The following is a 27,860-nucleotide window of genomic DNA, read 5'->3' as shown; positions in this document are numbered from 1 at the left end:
TTTAAAGACTTAACTAGGTTAATAAGGTTAATTAGGCAGGTAATTAGTTATTGTTTAACGATGGTTAGTTCTGTAGACTATCGAAATAAATATATAGCTTAAAGAGGCTAATCATTTTGACCTTAATGTTTAAAATGTTAAAATGCTCTCTGGAACAGCTGGCAGACCCAATAAACGGAGAGCGTCCTGACGAGACACAGAGCACAATGAAATGCAACGAACTGACAAGTAGGGTTGGGTATCGTTTTGGGTTATTTTGATACTTTTTTAAAAAACGGTACCGATACCAAAACAGTGCCTGAACCGATACTTTTTAGCCACAAAATGATTTGACAATATATATATATATATATATTAATCATTATAATAGAACAATATATATACATATATAATTTATATTTAATAATAATAGTAATAATAATAACAATAATAATAACAGTAATGATAATATAACAATAATAATAATAATGTTATTATTATTATTATTATTATTATTATTATTATTATTATTATTATTATTATTATTATTATTATTTTGTTATTATTATTTTTGTTATTATGATTTTTATTATTATTATTATTATTATTATTATTATTATTATTATTTTGTTATTTTTATTATTATTATTATTATTATTATTATTATTATTATTTTGTTATTTTTATTATTATTATTATTATTATTATTGTTTTTGTTATTATTGTTTTTGTTATTATTAGTATTATTGGTATTATTATTATTATTATTATTATTATTGTTGTTGTTGTTGGTGTTGTTGTTATTGTTGTTATTATTATTATTATTATTATTATTATTATTATTATTATTATTATTATTATCAAATATTTCTGTATAACCCTAAAAATACATCTTTATAAATACATCATGAAAACATAAAAATAAAAAAATACAATAAAATAAATAAATTAATTAATTAATTAAACTATCAATATGCAGTTTAAAAATATATATTCAAAAAATTTCAAGTAACATTATCTATTTACATGTCTTAAATATTTAGCTTATATATTTTGGTTTCTACACCATGCATAACTTAAATATTCCTTTTTAAAAGATGTTCATTCATTCGTTTTCTTTTCGGCTTAGTCCCTTTATTAATCCGGGGTCGCCACAGCGGAATGAACTGCCAACTTATCCAGCATATGTTTTATGGAGCGGATGACCTTCCAGCCCCAACCCATCTCTGGGAAACACCCATACACACTCACTCACACACATACACTATGGGCAATTTTAGCCTTCCCAATTCACCTGTACCGCATGTCTGTGGACTGTGGGGGAAATCGGAGCACCCGGCGGAAACCCACACGAATGCAGGGAGAACATGCAAACTCCACACAGAAACGCCAACTGACCCAACCGAGGCTCGAACCAGCGATCTTCTTGCTGTGAGCCGACAGCACTACCTACTGTGCCACTGCCTTGCCTAATAGATGTTTAAACTTTAAATATAAAAGAATTAAATATAAGTCCCGGGTCAATCCAGGCAATCCAGCAGTGATTCCAGGGCATGTCTGGTTTCCTAGTGAATCCGTCATGATGTAACATCGGCTGTGGGGTATTGATTTTCAAACACATTCGCAGGCTTTGTTTTCTCTGGCTCTTCTGATATTGATGGCCAACAGGCGGTGTCTGTATTTCAAAGGGCCACGTGAGAATATGCGGAGTAAAAACAAACACTTTCGCCGGGATTTATTTACCAGCGGTTGGAGAGAAACACAGGCGCCGGTGTCCGATTTGGGCAAAACCTCCAGGTGAAAGTAAGTCAGTCTTCGTGATTACTCTGCACTTTTTTACAAGGGCTGGAAAAGCGTTTCACAGTCTTGCTCGGCTGCGGCTGTGAATTCTGCTCATGTTAATTGTTACGGGCAACTTTTCCGAGCGCTGAAGTTTGCCAGAGATCTGCAGACAGCAAAGAGAGACTTTTTTAATGAAGAGCTTTTATCGATCAGTGGACGAAACAGCTGTTAATTACATGAGAGCAGGCCTTTAATTTGCTGCTATGAAATACGCCATCATGTGTCGATCTGAAAGATTGGGTTTTCTGAATTAGGGAAATGGATGTTGAATGGAAATAATTTGCTGATTTGAGAAAATTGGACTCTTGTTGCTGATTGGGATTGTTGAGATTCATTTTAAGTGTTTAGTTGCTCTCAATCAGTTGTGCTGAAGGATTTTACATCATATAGTTTTTTTTCACAATCGTCATTCATTCATTCATTCATTCATTCATTCATTCATTCATTCATTCATTGATATAATAAATTAATCAACCAATCAATTCATTAATTCATTCATCCATCCATTGATTGATTGATTGATTGATTCATTCATTCATTCATTGATATAATTAATTAATCAATCAATCAATTTTATTAATTCATTCATCCATACATCCATTGATTGATTGATTGATTGATTGATTGATTGATTGATTGATTGATTGATTCATTCATTCATCCATTCATCCAATAATTAATTAATAATTTGTTTATTCGTCCATCTGTCCATTCATCCATCCATTTATCCATTCATTCATTCATTCATCCATCTATCCATCCATTAATTAAATAATTAATTCATCTATTCATCCTTTAATAAATAAATAAATTAATTAATCCATCCACCCATCCATCCATTAATTAAATAATTAATTCATCCATTCATCCTTTAATAGATAAATAAATTAATTAATAATCCATCCATCCATCCATACATCCATTCATTCATCCATTAATTAAATAATTAATTCATCCATTCATTCTTTAATAAATAAATTAATTAATAATTAATCCATCCATCCATCCATCCATCCATCCATTCATTCATTCATCCATTAATTAAATAATTCATTCATTTATTTAGTCATCCATTAATTAATTCATTCATCCATTTATTCATTCATTTTCTTTTGACTTAGTCCCTTATTTATCAATGGTCGCCACATTGGAATGAACCCCCAACTATTCCAGCATATGTTTTCCAGCTGCAACCCAGTATTGGGAAACATCAATACACACTCATTCTCACACACACTCATACACTATTGATAATTTAAGTTCAATTCACCGATAGCGCATGTGTGCACCCAACCAGATCACCCGCATGAAACCCACGACAACACAGGGAGAACAAGCAAACTCTACAAAGCAATGCCAACGGGCCCAGCCGGGACTCAAACCAATGACCTTCTTGCTATGAGGCCACAGGGCTAACCACTGAGCCACCGTGCCTCCTTTCAACAATTTTTACATGGCTATTTTTAATATTACTACACTGTTACCACTTTTGTAAATGAACTGTATTTAGGTAATGCGGTATGTTACTGTATTTTAAAGTTGCATTGTGAAAATTACTGTACATTTAACAGTAAAGATATACAATACTGTAAACACATTTATACAGCAAAAGAAATGGTGCTATAATGTAAGTACAGTATTATTGCTGTAATTGATTTACAGTAAGTTACTGTAGATTTTACAGGAAATTGTTAACAGTGTATCTGATTACTGTCTAACCAATACAGGAGCTGAACTTAAACACAATCTCATGGCAATTCATTACTTTTTCATTAAGTGGCTAATTTGTGTGAGTTTGTACGATCTCATTCATACAATTTATTATGATTTGCTTATCCCCTAGTGATGGTTGGGTTTAGGGGTGGGGTTTGGTGCCACGCTTTCTTTTTAAATTCGTATATTTTCGTATGACTGGCGATACGGATTTGTATGAATTAGCCGATATACTGACAAAACGTAAAATAGTTACGTTTTCTCTCGTGATCAGGCTAGTATTTCCCTCATATTTTTTCCTCATTGTTTATCTTTTCCTCTTTTTTTGATGACAATAAAACAACACAGGTTCATTAGAAACACTTGCTTCGGCTTGCATTATTTTTAAACAGCAAAAACGCACTTAAACATAGACTTGACTGTAGTTTCTAGATTAAATGAACCATACTCTGGGGGCAGTAGGGTGACAACAGCTTTTGTTCCCTTTCACACTAATGATATTAAAAAAGACATGATTTTGGCGTATAAACACTGTCTATGACTTGTAATATCCCTACTGAAAAATCCAACTTAAACCAGCCTAGGCTGGTTAGCTGGTTTTAGCTGGTTGACCAGCCTGGTTTTAGAGGGGTTTTGGCCATTTCCAGGCTGGTTTCCAGCCATTTCCAGCCTGGTCTTAGCTGGTCAGGCTGGAAAATGACCAGCTAAAACCAGCTTGACCACCTAGCCAGGCTATGTCCATCTTAAACCAGGTGGGTCAAGCTGGTTTTAGCTGGATTTAGCTGGTCATTTTCCAGCCTGACCAGCTAAGACCAGGCTGGAAAAGGCTGGTAACTAGCCTGGAAATGGCCAAAACCCCTCTAAAACCAGGCTGGTCAACCAGCTAAAACCAGCCAACCAGCCTAGGCTGGTTTAAGTTGGATTTTTCAGCAGGGATTGAATACATTTGTGTCACATTTCTATCTGCCAGCTTAAAGCAATGCAAAATCAAGGTAAAAATATGTGGTTTCTGTGCACTTTTTTTTCACAAATCCCACTCTCTTTTGGATGTTCACAAGGAGGATGTTTATCTGAAACGCAGAAGAAAATATACTTAAAGTAACATATTCAAGATTCACAAAAAATAAGCCCTCTGGTGGATTTCTGTGCTGCCGAGCGTTCAGGTTCAAGTTCGGTGCAGCACACTTCTGAAAAACAGATAAAAGCAATGTAAAATCAAGGTAAAAATGTTTAATATATGGTTTCAGTGCACTTTTTTTGTTACGATTGTTTCTCAATACTCTATTATGTGTGTTTAGGGAAGGGTTTAGCTATGTGGTTTGCGAGCTGATCTGTACAACAAGCTCTGCCCTTCTTGTGGATGTGTATAAGAAGGACGTGTATCTGAAACGCGCACGAAAATGTACCTGAAGTAACATATTTCAAATTTGGAAAATTGTAGACAGCGCCCCCTAGTGGATTTCTCATCTGAAAGTGCAATGAAATGTACTCTGAGCAATGTATTTATGTTTTGCAAAAATGTTCAGTAGCTGACTTTGTATGGTGTTGTGTTTGTGTTGCAGAGCATTCAGGTTCGAGTTTGGTGAAGGACGCTTCCATAAAGGGATAAAAGCAATATAAAATCAAGGTAAAAATATGTGGTTTTCTCTTCTGTTTGCTTTTAAAAGACTATTATTTGTGTTTAAGGATGGGTTTAGCTAAGTGGTTTACTAGCTGATCTGTATAACAAGCTCCACCCTATTGTGGACGTGTACAAGAAGGACGTGTAGCTGAAACGCACATGAAAATGTACCTAAACATATTTCAGATTCGCAAAAATTTAGACAGCGCCCTCTTGTGGATTTCTCATCTGAAGCTTGCAATTAAATGTACACAGAGCAATGTATTTTGTTTCACAACAATGTTTATTAGCTCACTTTGTACAGAGTTGTGCTTGTGAAAGTTCAGGTTCGAGTTTGGTGCAGCACACCTCTGCAAAAGAGATCAAAGCAATGTAAAATCAAGGTAAAAAGATGTGGTTTTCTCTTCTTGTTGCTTTTGACAACACTATTATCTGTGTTTAAGGAAGGGTTTAGCTTGTTGGTTTGCTGGCTGATCTCTACAACAAGCTCAGTCCTATTGTGGATGTGTACAAGAACGACGTGTATCTGAAACGCACAAGAAAATGTACCCAAAGTAACATATTTCAGATTTGCAAAATTGTAGACAGCGCCCTCTAGTGGATTTCTCTTCTGACACATGCAATGAAATGTACCCAGAGCAATGTATTTTATGTTTTGGAAAAATGTTCAGTAGCTCACTTTTTATGGCGTTGTGCTTGTGTAGCAGAGCATTCAGGTTTGAGTTTGGTGAAGCATGCTTCCACAAATAAGATAAAAGAGATGTAAAGTGAAGGTACAAAATAGGAGATTTCAGTGCACTTTTCTCTTCTGTTTGCTTGTAAAAAGACTATTATTTGTGTTTAAGGAAGGGTTTAGCTAAGTGGTTTGCTAGCTGATCTGTATAACAAGCTACACCCTATTGTGGACGTGTTCAAGAAGGACGTGTAGCTGAAACGCACACGAAAATGTACCTGAACATATTTCAGATTCACAAACATTTAGACAGTGCCCTCCTGTGAATTTCTCATCTGAAGCGTGCAATAAAATGTACACAGAGCAATGTATTTTGTTTCACAACAATGTTTATTAGCTTGTTTGTACAGAGTTGTGCTTGTACTGCAGAAAGTTCAGGTTACGAGTGGTGCAGCACATCTCTGCAAAAGAGATTAAAGCAATGTAGAATCAAGGTAAAAATATGTGGTTTTCTCTTCTGTTTGCTTTTGACAACACTATTATTTATGTTTACGGAAGGGTTTAGCTCAATGGTTTGCTAGCTGATCTCTACGACAAGCTCAGTCCTATTGTGGACGTGTACAAGAAGGATGTGTATCTGAAACACACAAGAAAATCTACCCGAAGTAACATATTTCAGATTTGCAGAATTGTAGACAGCGCCCTCTAGTGGATTTCTCATCTGAAACGTGCAATGAAACGTACCCAGAGCAATGTATTTTATGTTCCGCACAAATGTAGGCTGAGGCATGTATTTCCAATTCAGCCTTCCAATATAATGAGGCAAATGAACTTGTCTAATAAGGCTCAGGTCCATCAATTAATACTGATTTAGGTTGTTGAGCTTTATTTTAAGAGTTCATGGTCAGTTCTTTTTGTATAGTTTTCTAGTAAAAATATAGAGATAACAAACTAAACAAAATAAATATGTTTACGTTTCTGTTTTTCTATGAGATTTCAACAAAACAATATGATACACTATTTTGTTTTAATATTTTATAGCTTTTGCTTAGTAAGTAAACACCTTGTTCTAAAATCTCAGTGCATTTTGTTTGCCACCTGAACAGAAGTCCACGAGCTGAACTTTAATTCCTCAGTGTGGGTGTGTGTGTTTGTGTGTGTGTGTTTGTGTGTGTGTGTGTGTGTGTGTGTGTGCGTCTTGTTGGTTTGATGATGATGTAGATGAGGCTGATGAATGTGTCTAACGAGGCTCAGGTCTGGCTGAACAGACTGACCACAGCAGGAGATCTTGTCCACATCTGGAGCTGCACAGCTGTGATTTATGTGATCTGCTGTTTGCCTTTCATTTGCGATTGTCATTCATGAGTCTTACTGCTGGCACAGCTCAGACTCAGTGTGGAGGAATATGTCTTACTCACGGACAGACAGACAGACAGACAGACAGACAGAAAGATATACAGGCAAAAGACAGGTGGATGGACAAATAGCTGACAGAAAGATAGACTTATATATAGACAGACAGAAAGACAGAAATATAGACAGACAGACCTATAGACAGACAGACATATAGACATAGACAAACAGTAGAAAGATAGATAATAAGTTGACAGACATACATATAGACAGGCAGTAGACGGACAGACATACAGGCAGGCAGATAATAAGACAGACAGACAAACAGAGAGACAGATACATACAGTATAGACAGACAGACAGACAGACAGACATATATACAGACAGGCAGATAGACAGACATGCATACAGACAGACAGACAGACAGACAGACAGACAGACAGACAGACAGACAGACAGACAGACAGAAATATATGCAGACAAATACATCCATAAACACAGACAGACATACATTAAGACAGGCAGATAGACAGACATGTAGACCGATAGACAGACATACATATAGACAGACAGACAGTAGACAGATGAACAGGTCTATATGTATCTACACAGACAGACATATATACAGACAAACCAAAAGACAGACAAACAAACAGACATACATAGAGACAGACAACATATATACAGACAAACAGACAGGTAGACAGACAGGCATATATACAGACAAACAGACAGACATATGGAAAGAGAGGCATATATACAGACAGACATATAGACAGACAAACATATATACAGACAAATAGATAGAAATACATAGACAGACAGACACATAGACAGACAGTAGACAGATAGACAGATCTGTATATATCTACACAGACAGACAGATAGACAGACATGTATACAGTCAAACAGACAGACAGACCGACAGATAGACAGACATACATATAGACAGACAGACATATAGCCAGACAAACAGATAGACAGCCAGTAGACAGACAAGTCTATATAAATCTACATGGACAGACAGATAGACAGACATAAATATAGACATACATACAGACAGACAGACAGACATATAGACAGACAGAAAACATATAGACAGACAGATAGACAGACATGTATACAGACAAGCAGATAGACAGGTGTACATGAAGACAGACAGATAGACAGACAGACAGAAAACAAATAGACAGACAGATAGACAGACATGTATACAGACAAGTATATAGACAGACAGACAGACAGACAGACAGATAGACAGACATACATAGACAGACATATATGCAAGCATATAGACAGACAGACAGACAGACAGTAGAAAGATAGACAGGACTTTTTTTATCTGCACAGACAGACAGACATTTAGACAGACAGACAGGCAGACATACATAGACAGACATATATGCAAACATATAGACAGACAGACAGACAGTAGAAAGATAGACAGGTCTTTTTGTATCTGCACAGACAGACATTTAGACAGACAGACAGGCAGGCAAGAAGACAGACAGAGACATAGCCAGGCAGACAGACAGACAGAAGACAGGGAAACAGACAGAGAAGCAGGCAGGCAGGTAGATAGATAAACAATCAGTGGACAGACATAAAGACAGGTAGTGGACAGGCAGACAGGCAAGCAGACAGACAGTAGACCAGCAAATAGACAGACAGGCAGGCAGGCTGGAAGACAGACAGACAAACAAACAGACAGAGACATATAGACGGACAGGTAGGCAGACAGACAAACCAACCAACATACATACAGTACAGACAGACAGCCAGCAAACAAACAGATGCTTGTCTGTATTTCCCCTCCCAGCTTCAGTCCTCCAGAGCGCAGCCAAGAGGACGATAACAGTGATCAAACATCATCAAAGAGCCACTGGAACTCAGCGTCTCGTTCTTCTGGAGATCTGTAAACTCGCACACATCTTCAGTCAAATCCACAGATCATCTTAAAGCTCAAAATGCATGCTCAGACTGATGAGTAAAGCCAATGTGCAGTGTGTCCAGATTTATATACATCCCAAGAAGAGTCTTCGGCGTCTGTTGCGTAACAGCACAAGCCCTACTGAGTCTAAATGGCCCGGAAGAATATTGTACTTCTTTTTTTTTTAAACTTTCATGCCGTGCATCAAGCATATCGTACATCACTGCGCTGAAATTTATATCAACAATAAAGAGGAGATGCGTGTCTAACAAATGATAGCAGTCACTCTTGAGGAGATTTGTGGGAAGCGCCTCGGGCATCTGTCGTCTCCAAACGCTGCAAAATATCTTCAGACTCCATGTGTGATGAACATCTCGCATCAACCAGTCGTTTCACTGATGGATGGAAGACGTAATCGGCTGTTATGTGTGATTTGGTGGATGTATTTATTTGGTTGGCTCTGATTTGATCATATTACTGTCACAGCGGAAGGAGGAATCCGTCAAAACTGATGTGGAGATGATTTGAGCGCTCAGTCAAACCTCGTGTTTTAGGTTTTCAGCACATTAACAAAATGTGTTTTGCACATAATGTGAAGGGTGGCATGGTGGCTTAGTGGTTAGCAATGTCACCTCACAGCAAGAAGGTTTCTGGTTCGAGTCCCGGCTGCATGGGGTTTGCGCGTTCTCCCTGTGTTGGCGGAGGTTTCCACTGGGTGCTATAGGTGAATTGGATGAACTAAATTGGCTGGTTGTGAATAAATGTTTGTGTGAATGAGTGTGTATGGGTGTTTCCCAGTACTGGGTTGCGGCTGGAAGGGCATCCGCTGTGTAAAACGTATGCTGGAATAGTTGGCAGTTCATTCCGCAGTGACGGCCCCTGATAAATAGGTTTAAGCTGAAGGAAAATGAATGAATGGGCGTCACGGTGGTGCAGTGGGTAGCACGATTACCTCACAGCAAGAAGGTTGCTGGTTCGATTCCCGGCTGCATGGAGTTTGCATGTTCTCCCCCGTGTTGGCGTAGGTTTCCAATGGGTGCATTAACTGGATGAACTAAACTGACCGGTTGTGAATAAATGTGTGTATGAATGTGTGTGTATGGGTGTTTCCCAGTACTGGTTTGCAGCTGAAAGGGCATCCGTTGCATAAAACATATGCTGGAATAGTTGGCAGTTCATTCTGCAGTGACTAAGCTGAAGGAAGTTGCATAAAAAGTATGCTGGAATAGTTGGCAGTTCATTCTGCAGTGACGGATTTTATTCAGAAAGAATGAATAAATTGGATAAGAATATTGTATTTAATATCTTAAGCAAAGAGAAAGATTCTGAGAGAAAAAAAATCTGATTTATTAATCATTCGATTCTATTCACCTTCATTTGTATAGCGCTTTTACAATGTAGATTGTGTCAAAGCTGCTTTACATAGAAGATCATAGTAAATTGAAACTGTCAGTTCAGTTTGTAGTGTTTAAGTTCAGTTCAGTTTAGCTCAGTTCAGTGTGGTTTAATAATCACTACTGAGAGTCCAAATACTGAAGAGCAAATCCAACGATGCACAGCTCTACAGATCCTGAACCATGCAAGCCAGTGGCGACAGCAGCGAGGAAAAAAACTTCACCAATTAGGAAAAAGTGAAGAATTAAAAAACCTCAAGAGAAACCAGACTCAGCTGGGCACGACCATTTCTCCTATGGCCAAACGTCTTGTGCAGAGCTGCAGTCTAGGCGCTGGAGAAGCTGGACGTCAGCGAGACTCATCTGTCTCTGGAGCGTCACAGGAATCAGTCTCATGTTCCACTCCTCCATGACCACCACATTAGCTGCTCAGGATACGGCCTGGTCCAGGATTATGGAAACCTTGGGATCATCTCGTCACTGGTCTTATATCAACAGATATAAGGATGATGTGATGCTGAAGACTAAAGTAATGATGCTGAAAATTCAGCTTTGTAACACAGGAATAAATTATAATTCAAAGCTTATTTAAGTAGAAATCAGTTATAATAATGTTTCACAATGTTACACTTTTTTCTATTTTTTTTTTTTTACAATTATTTTAATCAACAAATGCAGCATTTGTGAATGTTAGAGACATTAAAATAGCTTTCTAATGTCAAACTTTTGAATGGTAGTGGATTTATCAGATTATTGTTCATTTATTTGCTGGCACGAGACATTGAGGCGTGCACTCGAGTAAATTATGATGATGATTTTTATGCGTTCACTAAAGGGAATACAGCTAACTATCAGTAGAGTTAATGCGTTCCAGTAAAATATACACAAATAAAATGGAGCCGGTGCTTTTTAAAATGAATGACGGTGAATGAATGAATGTCAAGCAGGTGAGCCGTCTAACAAAAAAAAGTGCCCTTCTAAACCAAATCAGCAGGACACCCATCTGGATCTTTCACTTGCATTAATACTACTGACTATGTTTACATGGACATCTGTAATCTAGTTATTTGCCTTAATAAGACAATAATATAATTAAAGTGTTACATGAAGTGCTTTTTGAATGTTTAGTCACCAGTCTATTCACGTTTCCTGTAAAGTCTCGTGTAATTTTGGGTGTTTTACGCTTAATTTTTCCACTTTACTGCAGTTTGTTTCAAGTTTCACTTTCACTCATGAACATATCATTCACACCACGGTTACAAACTGGGGTAATAGACGCAAATATAAAGGGCTGGTGTTATAATAGAAAGTCGAATGGAAAGAAAACAACCCTCCGCATTTCGTGATACATGTGCGCGTGTGCAGTCCTTTACTGACAGCTACGTGTGTGGATCTTGTCACGAAATGCAGCGAAAAGTCCTACATGACCCAGGTAATAGTTTGATTGCGTTGTTTACTTAAATAATTCCACCAATAAACGCAGACTCCACGTCTTAATTCCATTTCCATTCAGTTCAATTATGACTTTAGTCGGATTAAGGTCATCAAAAATAGCTGTTTACATGGTAGACTCTAATCAGAGTATTGTCTTAATCGCATTAAAATCGTTTTAAAGTATTGTTGCCCATGTAAACATACTCCATGTTCAACTCAACCACACCGTCAGGGCTCTGCGATCTTGGTTTTGCGAAGCAGCATTCTCATTATGTATGTACATCAAAAGCAAGTATGCTATGGCTCACGCTTATTGGCAGTAGAAGATGATTTACGTTTAGTTGTGTCAGGAATCCAACCACAGATTAGCATGTTTTCCTCACAGAAACAGGCTCAGCCATCACACTGAATCAGGTAAGCTGTATATTTATATTTCAATGTAATTCAAGAGTTCACATTTAGATAATGCTCGACTATAGCAGGTTTGGCATGCTGTCCCGGGAGAGAACCCTGAGCTCGGAAATAGATGAGCCCTAGGTTCCCACCTGGTCAATGAGCATTAGGAGGGATACGAGATCAGGTGTTTCTCGAGTGCCCCCTTTTGCTATGTATGCATTATGTTCTTGTGACTGTATTACGATTCACTTATGTACATGTTTATAGACCGTGGGAGGAAACCGGAGGACCCGGAGAAAACCCACGCAAACACAGGCGGAACATGCAAACTCCATGCAGGGAGTGCCGACTGGCTCAATTTAGAACTTGAACCTGTGGCCTTCTTGCTGCAACCACTGAGCCACAGTGTGCCCGAGCATGAAAGAGGAGGAGGGAGAAGGGAAGGATGGGGGGGTGTTTCCAAAAACGAAGATAAGGAATGAAGTTTAGGCAGGATATTTATAGTAGTTTTAGAATGATCTGATAGGCTAGCTAATGATTAGCAATGAGGATCAGGTGTAGTCAATCATATCACGTGCTCCTCTCGAAATTAGTTTGTGAAACCTCACTTAAATCTATGCACTTTTAACGAAAGTAATATGTGAATGATATTTGCACATGCATTATAATTTTGGCTCGAGGGAGGGGTGCCTGGCGGGGCGCGAGTGAAAACCCCTGGTGTAGAGAGATGTTAAGTGCAGGTAATGATAAATGCATGGAACACATATCCATTGTTTTTATGTAAAAATTAGTCAGCTAAATTCTTCTAAGTAGGAATTAAATATAAAAGAATAAACCATCTTTCTGCAATTTACTAATTTTGTACCAAAAAAATAAAAAAAATCAAAACCCTTTTATTTTTCTTTCTACAAACCTGCTGGATTTGTTTCCTGTTAGTTGTGCACAAGATTTCAAAGCAAAACCAATCAAGACAATTACTGTGTACATCACTGCCGGCATCAACTTATCTGCCCTTTTGCCTGTTATTCCAGATATTTCAGTCGTTTACATCATGTGTTAGCTTGCTTACTGATTAAACGGATGTTGCATTATGCATGTTTGTGTGTTAAACACAAGCGGCGAGTAAACAGCAATCAAACGAGCTGCTTCTGTATTCTGCATCTCTCACACATCCACAGATAACGAGGCTTTTTGCAATGAGTCTGAAAACCTCCACCGAGACCCTTTGCATTTTATTGGCACACTGAAAGAAAAAAATGTTTCCCTGCATGCAAACTTTTTCCTCATTTGTTGGGGCGATACAACCAGGGTGCAAATTACAGGGGGAGGGGGGGGGGAGATGTTGGCTCCTCTAATTAATGCTCAATCCCCCCTGAAGGTTGTCAAAACAAGAAGTTTGCTCTTTAAAATAGTTTGTGTACTGTAATTGTAATATGTAATTGTAGAAAAGTACAGAAGTCAGAATTATTAGCCCTCCTGAATTATTAGCCCCCCTATTTATTTTTTCCCCCAATTTCTGTTTAACGGAGAGCAGATTTTTTTCAACACATTTCTTAATCATAATAGTTTTAATAACTCATCTCTAATAACTGATTTATTTTATCTTTGCCATGATGACAGTAAATAATATTTGACTAAATATTTTTTCAGTGACATTTAAAGGCTTTACTAGGTTAGTTAGGTTAAAGTTAGGGTAATTAGGGAAGTCATTGTATAACAGTGGTTTGTTCTGTAGACCAGTGTTTCCCAACCCTGTTCATGAAGGCACACCAACAGTACACATTTTCAACCTCTCCCTAATTAAACACACCTGAATCAACTCATCAGAACATTAGAAGAGACTCCAACACCTGACACGAATGGGTTAGGTAAGGGAGACATACAAAATATGTACTGTTGGTGTGCCTCCAGGAACAGGGTTGGGAAACACTGCTGTAGACTATCGAAAACAAATATCACTTAAAGGGGCTAATAATATTGACCCTAATATGTTTTTTTTTTTTTTTAATAATTAAAAGCTGTGTTTATTCTAAGAGAAATAAAACAAATAAGACTTGCTGCAGAAGAAAAAATATTATAGGGAATACTATGAAAATTTCCTTGCTCTGTTAAACATCATTTGGGAAATAACTGAAAAAAAAAAGTGTATAATTTTGACTGCAATTGGTTTATTTGTTTATATTACTACTTATATTATATTTATATTATTTATATTATATTACTATAGAATCATGACCACAGATTAATCCTAGTATGGTCAAAGTCCCTTTAATGTGTCCATCACACTGAATATCCTTTTCCGTTCCAAAAATGGGGGCACACCATACTGCCTTTTTGTTGACAAGAAAAATATATATATATATATTTATGTCACTAGGCAACGACTGAGTCAGCTAGGTATTGTGCGTGAGGGTTGCTGTTGATATTAGTATAATTTTAATATTTAATAATATTGTGAAATTCAAGATTCGTGCATCATATAGCACCGGATAACTCAACAGCAACCGCAAGTCTTTCCTCCATCTTTAAAAATCTCTTGACAGCACAAACATTGCTGTCACCTCAACGAAAACCCCGCCTCTGCTTTCATTTGATTGGAGAATGAAAAAGACTCGACTGATGTAACGTGCTTTTATCGCTCAGAGTAGACTTTTAAAAACCTTGAGCGCGCAACGGCAAAAATGCCAGGCACAGGAGGCAGTTAAAACCTGAGGTGCGCATAAGCAGCACTCAAAACGCTTACGGCTGTTGGTAGACCATTCTTAAAAGGCACCTCTGAACGCAAAAAATGTGTTTCACTCGGTGGCCATCTTTGAAATGCCTCTTGGGCAGCAGAGATGTATAAAGTACTATGATGGGTCAAAAACACTAATCAGCATGACACAAGTGACAGGTCTTGTGTAGTCTATAGTCTTTGGTATAGTTCAATAACAGTGTAGTGTTTACTAAGCTACTATAGTATTTTTTTTTAGTTCATGTGGTCTGACAGATAAATGAGTAGTCAATGTTTAATAATAAATAAATACTTATAAACAAACAAACAAATAAATAAATAGATAATTGGCTCCTGTACTAGTCGGCAGGGCTTCATTCGCCATATTGACCATTACACTTTTCCCTATTCAAAACTATACGAGTGACAGGTCTTGTGTAGTCCAAAGTCTTTGGTATAGTTCGATAACAGTGTAGTGTTTACTAAGCTACTATAGTATTTTTTTTTAGTTCATGTGGTCTGACAGATAAATGAGTAGTCAATGTTTAATATTAAATAAATACTAGTAAACAAACAAACAAATAAACAAACAAACAATTAAATAAATAGATAATTGGCTCCTGTACTAGTCGGCAGGGCTTCATTCGCCATATTGACCGTTACACTTTTGCCTATTCAAAACTATACAAGTGACACGTCTTGTGTAGTCTATAGTCTTTGGTATAGTTCAATAACAGTGTAGTGTGGACTAAGCTACTGTAGTTTTTTTTTTTAGTTCATGTGGTCTGACAGATAAATGAGTAGTCAATGTTTAATAATAATTAAATACCAATGAACATAAATAAATAAATAAATAAATAAATAAATAAATAAATAAATAAATAAATAAATAACGATTGGCTCCTGTACTAGTAGGTGGGCTTTATTCACCACATTGACTGTTACACTTTTTCCCGTTCAAAACTATACAAGTGACACGTCTTGTGTAGTCCTATAGTCTTTGGTATAGTTCAATAACAGTGTAGTGTTGACTAAGCTACTATAGTATTTTTTTTTAGTTCATGTGGTCTGACAGATAAATGAGTAGTCAATGTTTAATAATAAATAAATACCAATGAATAAACAAACTAAATAAATAAATAAATAAATAAATAAACAAATAACTAAATAGATAATTGGCTCCTTTACTAGTCGGCAGGGCTTCATTCACCATATTGACTGTTACAATTTTGCCTACTCAAAACTATAAGAGTGACAGGTCTTGTGTAGTCCATAGTCTTTGGTATAGTTCGATAACAGTGTAGTGTTTACTAAGCTACTATAGTATTTTGTTTTTAGTTCATGTGGTCTGACAGATAAATGAGTAGTCAATGTTTAATAATAAATAAATACCAATGAACAAACAAACAAACAAACAAACACACACACACACACACACACGCACGCACGCACACACACACACACACACACACACACACACACACACACACACACACACATACATACATACATACATACATACATACATACATACATAAATAATTGGCTCCCGTACTAGTCGGCAGGGCTTCATTCGCCATATTGACTGTTACACATTTCCCCATTCAAAACTATACGAGTGACACAAATAAATAAATAAATAACGATTGGCTCCTGTACTAGTAGGTGGCCTTTATTTACCACATTGACTGTTACACTTTTCCCCATTCAAAACTATACGAGTGACAGGTCTTGTGTAGTCTATAGTCTTTGGTATAGTTCAATAACAGTGTAGTGTTTACTAAGCTACTGTAGTATTTTTTTTTAGTTCATGTGGTCTGACAGATAAATGAGTAGTCAATGTTTAATAATAAATAAATACCAATGAATAAACAAACTAAATAAATAAATAAATAAATAAATAAATAAATAAATAAATAAATAAATAAATAAATAAATAAATAAATAAATAATTAATGAATGCTTGGCTCCTGTACTAGTCGGCAGGGCTTCATTCGCCATATTGACTGTTACACTTTTCCCCATTCAAAACTATACGAGTGACACGTCTTGTGTATTCTATAGTCTATCTATGGCACAGGTGTCAAATCCAGTTCCTGGAGGGCCGCAGCTCTGCACAGTTTAGTTTCAACCCTAATTAATCTCACCTGATCAAACTAATTGAGTCCTTCAGACTTGTTTGAAACCCACAGGTAATTGTGTTGAAGCAGGAATGGAACTAAACTGTGCAGAGCTGCGGCCTTCCAGGAACTGGATTTGACACCTGTGGTCTATAGTGGTTCAACAACAGTGTTTACTGTAAATTACTATAGTTTTTTTGTTGTTCATGTGGTCTGACAGATAAATGAGGAGTCACTGTTTAATTTCGCACACTGGAAATAACAACACTAATACAGTCAAGATGGTGTTTGTATAATGCTTTCGTCTATTACGCAGTTTGACCCCAGAAAGCTTGTTGTCCTGACAGCTCGCTAATGAAAGTAATCTGTCAAGCTTTCATCCTAAAGGTTAGATTTGGAAGTAACCTGAGGTGCCGTGGCTGAAATGATTGTGATTCTTCATTGTTTTCAGCTGTAATGTGAGCGAGGACTCATGTTTTCCAGAGGAATCACAGAGATGATGATTCAAGGTGCTGAGAGTGATTCTCAGCCTATAGCACACCTGTAATTCTGAAAATATTACACCTATCTACACTGTAAAGCAATTGGATATACTTTAAAACAACACTGACACCACACAGCAAGAAGGTTGCTGGTTTGAGTCCCGGCTGGGCCAGTTGGGAGTTCTGTGTGGAGTTTGCATGTTCTCCCCATGGTGGCGTGGGTTCCCTCTGGGTACTCCGGTTTCCCTCACAATCCAAAGACATGTGCTGAGGGGAATTGTAATGACAAAAATGGCCGTAGTGTATGAGTGTGTGTGTGTGTGTGTGTGTGTGTGTGTGTGTGTGTGTGTGTGTATGTGAGAGTGTATGGGTGTTTCCCAGTACTGGGTTGCGGCTGGAAGGGCATCAGCTGAGTAAAACTTATGCTGGAATAGTTGGCGGTTCATTCCACTGTGGCGACCCCTGATAAGTTAGGGACTAAGGTGAAAGAAGACATGGATGTATTTGTGGTGGTTTATTCAAGCCTTTCTGAAATGATGAGTCACGCATGCCATTACAAAGTTTGCAGTACACACACACACACACACACACACACACACACACACACACACACACACACACACACACACACACACATATGATTTTACTGTTTTGATTTATTACTAATATTCTCTGTTTTAAATACACTTTAAACTTGTAAAACTTATTCTTGAGCTTCAGCTGATCACAGAGAGTTGGAACAGATCTTTTAATCCCAGTTTCTGTGCAAATCCTGTTCTGTGGACATGTTTATTACTATGCAGACATGTTAATATTCGATTTCTTGTGTACTCATTTATTTATTTATTTATTTATTTATTTATTTATTTATTTTATTTATTTATTTATTTATTTATTTATTTATTTATTTATTTATTTATTTATTTATTTATTTATATTTTGTATTTATTCATTCATTCTTTAATTCATTCATTCATTTATTTATATTTTTATTCATTCATTTTCTTTTCGGCTTAGTCCCTTTATTAATCAGGGGTTGATACAGCGGAATGAACCTCAACTTATCCAGCATGTGTTTTACGCAGCGGATGCCCTCCCAGCTGCAACTTATCTGGTGGCAGTGGGTAAACATGCTACCCACTGCGTCACCATGCAGCCTTTATTTATTTATTTATTTATTTATTTATTTATTTATTTATTTACATTTTTTATTTATTTATTTATTGTTATCATTTATTTATTCATTTATAATTTATTTTATCTATTTATTTATTCATTCATTCATTTATTTATTTACTTATTTTGTACTTTTTCATATTTCTTTCTTTATTCATCCATTAATTTATATATTTATGTGTTTATATATATATATTTTGTATTTGTATTGTATTGTATTTGTTTATTCAATCATATTTATTTATTTATTTTTATTTTGTGTTTATTTATTAATGTATCATTTTTATTTACTCCCCGTGTTCGCGTGGGTTTCCTCCGGGTGCTCCGGTTTCCCCCACAAGTCCAAAGACAAGCGGTACAGGTGAATTGGGTAAGCTAAATTCTCCATAGTGTGTGTGTGAATGAGTTGTGGCTGGAAGGGCATCTGCTGCGTAAAACATATGCTGGATAAGTTGGCGGTTCATTCTGCTGTGGCAACCCCAGATTAATAATGGGACTAAGCTGAAAAGAAAATGAAAGAATGAAATGAATGAATGAATTTTTATTATTTATTTGTTCATTTATTCATTTATTTGCTTGTTTGTTTATTTATTCATATTTTTTTTTATTTATTTTTATTTATTATTTATTTATATTTATTTTTTATTTTTATTTATTTATTTATTCATATTTATTTATATTTATTTTTTATTTTTATTTATTTATTTATTCATATTTATTTATTTATTTATTTATTTTTATTTATTTATTTATTCATATTTATTTATTTATTTTAATTTTTATCTACTTATTTTACATTTTTATTTATTTATTCATATTTATTTATTTTAAATGTTTATTTAGTTTTTATTTATTTCTTTTCTATTTAATTTATTTATTCATTCTTTTCTTTGTTTAGTGATGTTTGTTGAAAGTACCAAGCCTTTTCTATTACATTAAACAAACAATAGAACGATTCAAATGCTTTCATTTAAATGATTGTTTAGTTAGATCATTTATTTATTTCACAAAGTAATGGGATGTGCTACACCTCCTCAGTCAGGTTATTATTTCTCACATAAGTACTTTATAAGGACAGTGTTTATACTAATGCCAGTTACGTCTATTCAAACAAGCACTTTGGATTTATAATTAAATCGTTAAAAAGGAAAATGTTCTGATTATTTTAGATCTTGTTAATTGGAGCTACACTAAATAATGTGACAGGTAAAACGCAAAAACTATCAACAATATCTGTGCTATAAGATCATTTCGTCTCTCACTTAAAACAAAAATAGAGCAGAAATATGAAGCTGGTGTTTTTTTTTGTCTTGGTGTTACTTTGCCTTGGAGCTTGTGTGTTATTTGTGGTGTAAAGTTGTAGGTGGACGAACCGCTGGTTAAATGTCATTCCCGCAGGTGGATCCTCTGGATGTAAAATACAGTTCGGTTGAATTTGTATGTATATCATTATGCAGAAGATAAAGTGTTTACTGACTTTACATGCTCACGACATGGAGATGATACTGAATATTGCACAGATATGGTCAGCGAGCTACTTTTAAATGTCGGTTAGGGTTGTAAGGTCTGTAGGAATTATGTTTGTGTTTTATTTGACATTTCCAGAGACAGCATGCATGACACAAATATAAATTGAAATTAAATAACGTGAAATAATGACAATTTTAGCATATATCACAATAACATATCAAATAGATGATGGATGGATGGATGGATGGATGGATAGGTAGGTAGGTAGATAGATAGATAGGTAGATAGATAGATAGATAGATAGATAGATAGATAGATAGATAGATAGATAGATAGATAGATAGATAGATAGATAGATAGATAGATAGATAGATAGATAGATAGATAGTCAGAAAATATGTAATAGCTCAAAATAAACCTCTTTGTCTCTTTGTCTCTTCTCACTGAAACTTTCAATTAAAAATGTATCTTTGGTTTCAGATTAAAATTATTTGTTTTATTTTTCAATTAATATATTTTAAGTTCAAAACATAGTTAAATATAAATGTTTTTTGATTAGGAGCTCAACTTAGAAATATTTGTTTTGACCAATGTAAAATGTTACGTTTATTAACACAAGTGCATGCAGTGCCGGCCCTAGGCGAGATAGAAAATATTGGGCTCACTGGTGTAAAAATAGTGAGAAGAAAGCACTCAAAAATACAATTTTAATATTCAAGTGTACATATGTACATAAATATTTACTCTGATTTACTCAAAAAAAACAAAATCAAAAAAAAAAAAAAAAACGAGAGAAAAAAAAAACACAGAAGATACAGGAATACTTTCATATAAAAATACAAATGTCTGTCCATATTAATATGCAGAAAAAAATCTAATGAATAAGATCAGAATGGCATGAATAATTAAATTAAATTAAATTAAATTAAATAAAATAAATTAAATTAAATTAAATTAAATTAAATTAAATAAATAAATTAAATTAAATTAAAATGTAAAAAAAATATATAAGACAGAATAATTAAACCTATTTCAGAGTTAAAGTAAACCCCTCTGTGTGTAAATAAATAGATTAATTAATTAATTAATTGATGAAAATACAAAATCTTTAAATTTTTTAACCAAAAAAAGGCAAACAGGAAATAACAGGTTCATGCTAAAATGCTAATTAGAGTCAATATTAATTGTCTGAAATATTATATCGAATAGCAAAATCAGAAAGGCAGAATCATAAATAAATAAATAAATAGCTGGGTCAGTTGGCGTTTCTGTATGGAGTTTGCATGTTCTCTCCGTGTTGGCGTTGGTTTCCTCCGGGTGCTCCAGTTTCCCCCAGTCCAAGGACATGCGGTACAGGTGAATTGGGTAGGCTAAATTGTCTAAATTGTCCGTAGTGTATGAGAGTGTATGGATGTTTCCCAGAGATGGGTTGTGGCTGGAAGGGCCTCCGCTGCGTAAAAACGTGCTGGATGAGTTGGCGGTTCATTCCGCTGTGGCGACCCTGGATTATTAAAGGGACTAACTGAAAAAAAATTTATGAAATTAATAAAAAAAATAAATAAAATTTATTTAAGACTAAATAATCAAACCTATTTGGCAGTCAAATTAAACCCATTTGCATGTCTATAAAATAGATAAATAAATAAATGAATTCATGAAAATGCAAACAAAAACATTTGACTTAAAAAAGGCAAAGAGGAGATAATAGATTTAAGTAAAAAATGCACATTTAAGTCATTATTATTTGTCAGAAATATTCTATTGCTATTCTAATAGCAAGATCAGAATGGCACAGATCCTGAATAAAATAAAATAAAATAAAATAAAATAAAATAAAATAAAATAAAATAAAATAAAATAAAATAAAATAAAATAAAATAAAATAAAATAAAATAAAATAAAATAAAAAATAAAATGAAAAATAAAATGAAAAATAAAATAAAATAAAATAAAATGAACTGAAATTAAAAATAAAATAAAATAAAATAAAATAAAATAAAATAAAATAAAATAAAATAAAATAAAATAAAATAAAATAAAATAAAATAAAATAAAATAAAATAAAATAAAATAAAATAAAATAAAATAAAATAAAATAAAATAAAATAAAATAAAATAAAATAAAATAAATAATAAAGGGCGGCACTGTTGCCTCACAGCAAGAAGGTCGCTGGTTTGAGTCCCGGCTGGGTCAGTTGGCGTTTCTGTGTGAAGTTTGCTTGTTCTCCCCGTGGTGGTGTGGGTTTCCTCTGGGTGCTCCGGTTTCCCCCACAGTCCAGCGACATGTGGTACAGGTGAATTGATGAACTAAATTGGCCGTAGTCTATGAGTGTGTGGGAATGATTGTGTATGGGTGTTTCCCAGTTCTGGGTTGCAGCCGGAAGGGCATCCGCTGTGTAAAACATATGCTATAATATTTGGTGGTTCATTCCGCTGTGGCAACCTCTGAGACTAAGCTGAAGGAAAATGAATGAAAATAAAATACATTTAATGAAATCCCGTTAAGACAGACTAATAAATACTGCTGGAGCTGAGCTTTCATTAAATGTAAATGTTTTGTTTCTCAGCTGAAGAAAGTTCCAGCATGAGGGGGAGTAAATTATGTCAGAAAGTTGATTTTGGCCTGGCCAGAGTTAGGGATGTTGTTTGTAACCGAGCTGAAGGCATTTTAACACAGACTTTAAAGCCCGTGGCCATTATAAATAAGACATGAAAAGAGGGACTTTGCAACTTTTTTTCTTCTTCTCCTTCTTCCTTTAAGGAGTGAGGAAGTCTTGTTTGCTTTGGTGTGAGTTCAGCAGCTCTAATGAGAGCAGCGCTGGAGAACAGACTGCATGATGAATGTTTCCCTCTCTCTCTCCCTCTCTCTCTCTCTCTCCCTCTCTCTCTCTCTCCCCCTCTCTCTCTCTCTCCTCCACTGGGGATCTGTTCTGCAGGTTTAGACACATCATTACAAACAATGATTTGTTTTATTGTGTAGCGTGTGATCTAGTGCTGCTCTGCATCTGCAGCCGCGTGCTCAACTTCTTGCATCAAAAACTCACATCTCTACAGTACAGTATTCAGCACAGCACAAATCTGATTCATGACCATATATAAACACACATACAGACGTATACACTCACTGGCCACTTTATTAGGTACACCTTACTAGTACCGGGTTGGACCCTATTTTGCCTTCAGAACTGCCTTAATCCTTCATGGCAGAGATTCAACAAGCTACTGGAAATATTCCTCAGAGATTTTGCTTCATATTGACATGATAGCATCATGCAGTTGCTGCAGATTTGTCGGCTGCACATCCATGATGCGAATCTCCCATTCCACAACATCCCAAAGGTGCTCTATTGGATTGAGATCTGGTGACTGTGGAGGACATTTGACTCCAGTGAACTCATTGTCATGTTCCAGAAACCAGTCTGAGATGATTAGCGCTTCATGACATGGCGCGTTATCCATGACTTGCAAAACTCACTGCATGCAAGTGTGTGCATGCATCAGTTTGTTTTCAACTAAACTACATTGCTTTCACAAGTGTTGGTTCCGGGAATTCTGGGATTATCTATTTTAATTAAGACACTCACAAATAAAAAAAAATGTCACTCACAAGTATAGTTCACATATTTGTCTTATGTTTCATGGGTATATTTTGGCAATATGGGGTTAAATTATAGTTTAATTTTAATGCCCAAAATGATTAAACTATTAAGTAAAGATCATGTTCAATGAATCTTACCGTATTTCCTACAGTAAATATATCAAAACTCAATTTTTCATTAGTAATATGCAGTAATAAGATTGTAATTTGTAATTTTTTTAAGCTGATTTTCTTTGTACTGTATTTAGATTTCCTTTGAACCTACACAAATATATATTTGAACACACAAATATAAAAAAGAATATATATACACACACACACATATATATATATATATATATATATATATATATATATATATATATATATATATATATATATATATATATGTGTGTGTGTATGTGTGTGTGTATATACATTCTTTTTTAAATATTTCCCAAATGATGTTTAACAGAGCAAGGAAATTTTTACAGTATATCTGATAATATTTTTTCTTCTGGAGAAAGTCTTATTTGTTTTATTTTCGGCTAGAATAAAAGCAGTTTTTAATTTTTTTAAAAACCATTTTAAGGTCAATATTATTAGCCCCTTTAAGCTAGATATTTTTTTCGATAGTCTACAGAACAAACCATCGTTATACAATAACTTGCCTAATTACCCTAACCTGCCTAGTTAACCTAATTAACCTAGTTAAGCCTTTAAATGTCACTTTCAGCTGTATAGAAGTGTCTTGAAAAATATCTAGTCAAATATTATTTACTGTCATCATGACAAATATAAAATAAATCAGTTATTAGAGATGAGTTATTAAAACTAGAATGTTTAGAAATGTGCTGAAGAAATCTGCTCTCCGTTAAACAGAAATTGGGGAAAAATATAAAAAAGGGGGGCTAATAATTCAGGGGGGTTAATAATTCTGACAACTGTTTATGCCTATTACATATCCATAATACACTGTGACATAGCCGGGCTCAGATCGTTTTGCTTTCTCACTACAATCAATCCACTCCAGAGTTCGTTTCAATCAAGCTGAGGCCACCTCATTCAGGCGATTTCAGACCGATTGTTTTGGCACGGATCCGAGCGCGATTACTGTATTCACATATGCCAAATGAACCGCGCTAACTGGGGAAACGTGTCAAGTTCCGAATCAAAAGTCTAGGTGTGAAAGCACCCTGAGCAACCTTAAGATTTTACATTGTTCAAAACAAATGTTTATTAGTTGAGCTCATTCAAAAACATGTATATGTATCTATGTTTTGAATTTATATTACTTGAATAATAAAACAATATTAAAATGAAATGAAAGATACATTTTTAATTTAATGAATACTACTTGATTTTTTTTTTTTCAGTGTGGTGTCATGGTTTTGCAATCAAAAAATGTGATTATAATGGAAGTCAGTGGGGCAAAAACAGCCCCCAACATAACGAAAGAACAGTCCATTTGAACAGTACACAAAGGTTAACGCCAAGAATGATAAATGGAAAGAGACTATTAATCTCCGCACATGTAGTTTGTGTTAGTCGCAGTGGCAACGGAACGTTTAGCATTGATAAACACAGCGCTGAATGCATAGACATGTCCAATCACATTATTGCAGGTTCTGCTGTTGTCCGTGCAGAAGGAAAGGTGAACGCTGATCTTGCTAATCTGTAGCTTTTGCTTTCCGCCACGTTATCTGTAAGGCTGTTAATTGTTTGTGCTCTGCAATCTAACACACTGGTTAATGTGATCAGATGACAGATTGTAATGCGCTGCAGCAACGGGGAGCTCAAATTCAATTAGGGCTCTGGTCAAATTATGGAGAGCGTGCGGATTGGCTGCGGTGCGTGTTGTGTTGCCTGACCTTGACCTGGTGAAGATTAATGTAAGACGACATGGTGACGCTTGTTCTCATCTGACACACAGATGCTGAACACACACTCATCCGCTGCTGTTGACTCACTTATCGACCAATCATTTAAGGTTTCTTTCAATTTTTAAGTTCAACCAAATTCACTTTAAATAGATCAATTGCATTTAATAGATGGATGGATACATATATGGGTAGAAGGATGGATGTATAGATGGGATATATAGATGGATGGATGTATATATATATAGATGGGTGTTGGATACATGAATGGATGGATGGATGGAAATATTGACAGATGGACAGATGGATGGATACATATAGATGAATATATAGAAGTGTGGATGGATGGATATATAGATGGTTTGATGGATGGTTGGATATATAGATGGATGGATATATAAAGATAGATGGATGGATGGATGGATGGATGGGTATATAGATGGATGGATGGATCCTTGGATCTATAAATAAATGGATGGATGAGTATTTGGATGGATGGATGGATGTATAGATGGATGAATGGATATATATATATATATATATATATATATAAGGGTGAATAGATACATAGATGGAATAATGGATGGATGAATATATAGATAAAAGGACAGATGGGTGGATACATATAGATGGATATATAGAAGGGTGGATGTATGGATATGTATGGATAAATGAATGGTTGGATCTGTAAATAGATGTAAGGATGGATGGTTATATAGATGATAGAAAGATGGATGGATGGATATATATAGATATATATATAGATATATATAGATGGATGGATTGATGTATAGATGGATGGATAATTGGATACATCGATGGATGGATGCTTGGGTGGGCGGATGGATGGATGGGTATATAGATGGATGGTTGGAACTATAAATAAATGGATGGATGGATATTTGGATGCATGGGTGAATGTAGATGGGTGAGTGGATACATAGATGTATGAATAGATGGATGAATACATAGATAGATGCACAGATGGATGGATACGTATAGATGGATATATAGAAGGGTGGATGGATGGACAGATGGATGGATATGTATGGATGGATGAATGGATGGATGGTTGGATCTATAAGTAGAGAGATAGATGGATATATAGATGGATGGATAGACAGACTGATATATAGATGGATGGATTTATGAATGGATACATATAAATGGATAAATAGTGGATGGATGGATATGTAGATGGATAGATAGATAGACGGACAAATAGATGGATGGGTGGATGGATAGATGGACGGTTGGATGGAAACATAAATGAATGGATAGATGGATGTATATATGGCTGAATGGATGGATATATAGATGGTTGCATGCATGGATGGATATATGGATGGATGGATGGACAGATGAATGGAAGTTTGGATGGATGGATGGATGGATAGATCTATTTATGGATGGATGGATATATGGATGCATAGATAGATCTATTTATGGATGGATGGATGGATGGATAGATCTATTTATGGATGGATGGATATATGGATGCATAGATAGATCTATTTATGGATGAATGGATGGATGGATAGATCTATTTAAGGATGGATGGATATATGGATGCATAGATAGATCTATTTATGGATGGATGAATGGATAGATCTATTTATGGATGGATGGATATATGGATGCATAGATAGATCTATTTATGGATGGATGGATGGATAGATCTATTTATGGATGGATGGATATATGGATGCATAGATAGATCTATTTATGGATGGATGGATATATCTATTTATGGATGGATGGATATATGGATGCATAGATAGATCTTTTTATGGATGGATGGCTATATGGATGCATAGATAGATCTATTTATGGATGGATGGATATATCTATTTATGGATGGATGGATATATGGATGCATAGATAGATCTATTTATGGATGGATGGATATATGGATAGATGGAAGGATGTATGAATGCAACTGTGAGCTCAAATTCAATGCTCTGGTGAAATTATGAAGAGCGTGCGGATTGGCTGCGTGTGTGTTTTGTGTTGCGTCTGACCTTTGACCTTCTGAAGATTAATGTTTGCCGACATGGTGACTCTTGTATTCATTACAACACACACTCATCAGAGTGTAGGGGGCGAG

At 35.3% G+C, this 27,860-nt stretch overlaps 1 protein-coding gene across 1 annotated transcript in view; it reads left to right on the top strand.

Moving 5' to 3' along the window:
* The window catches only part of LOC130231272 (cadherin-22), a 326,609-nt gene that overhangs the window by 168,104 nt on the left and 130,645 nt on the right, over positions 1-27,860 (top strand). The window contains exon 2 of the mRNA XM_056460760.1: positions 5,097-5,161. The gene's annotated coding sequence lies outside the window, so the exon portion shown is untranslated. The remainder of the gene's footprint in view (positions 1-5,096; positions 5,162-27,860) is intronic.

Source organism: Danio aesculapii, chromosome 6, assembly GCF_903798145.1.
Source record: "Danio aesculapii chromosome 6, fDanAes4.1, whole genome shotgun sequence".
In the NCBI taxonomy this organism is placed as follows: domain Eukaryota; kingdom Metazoa; phylum Chordata; class Actinopteri; order Cypriniformes; family Danionidae; genus Danio; species Danio aesculapii.
The sequence above is the reverse complement of the archived record's forward strand: the minus strand, read 5'-3'. Positions and strand labels throughout refer to the sequence as shown.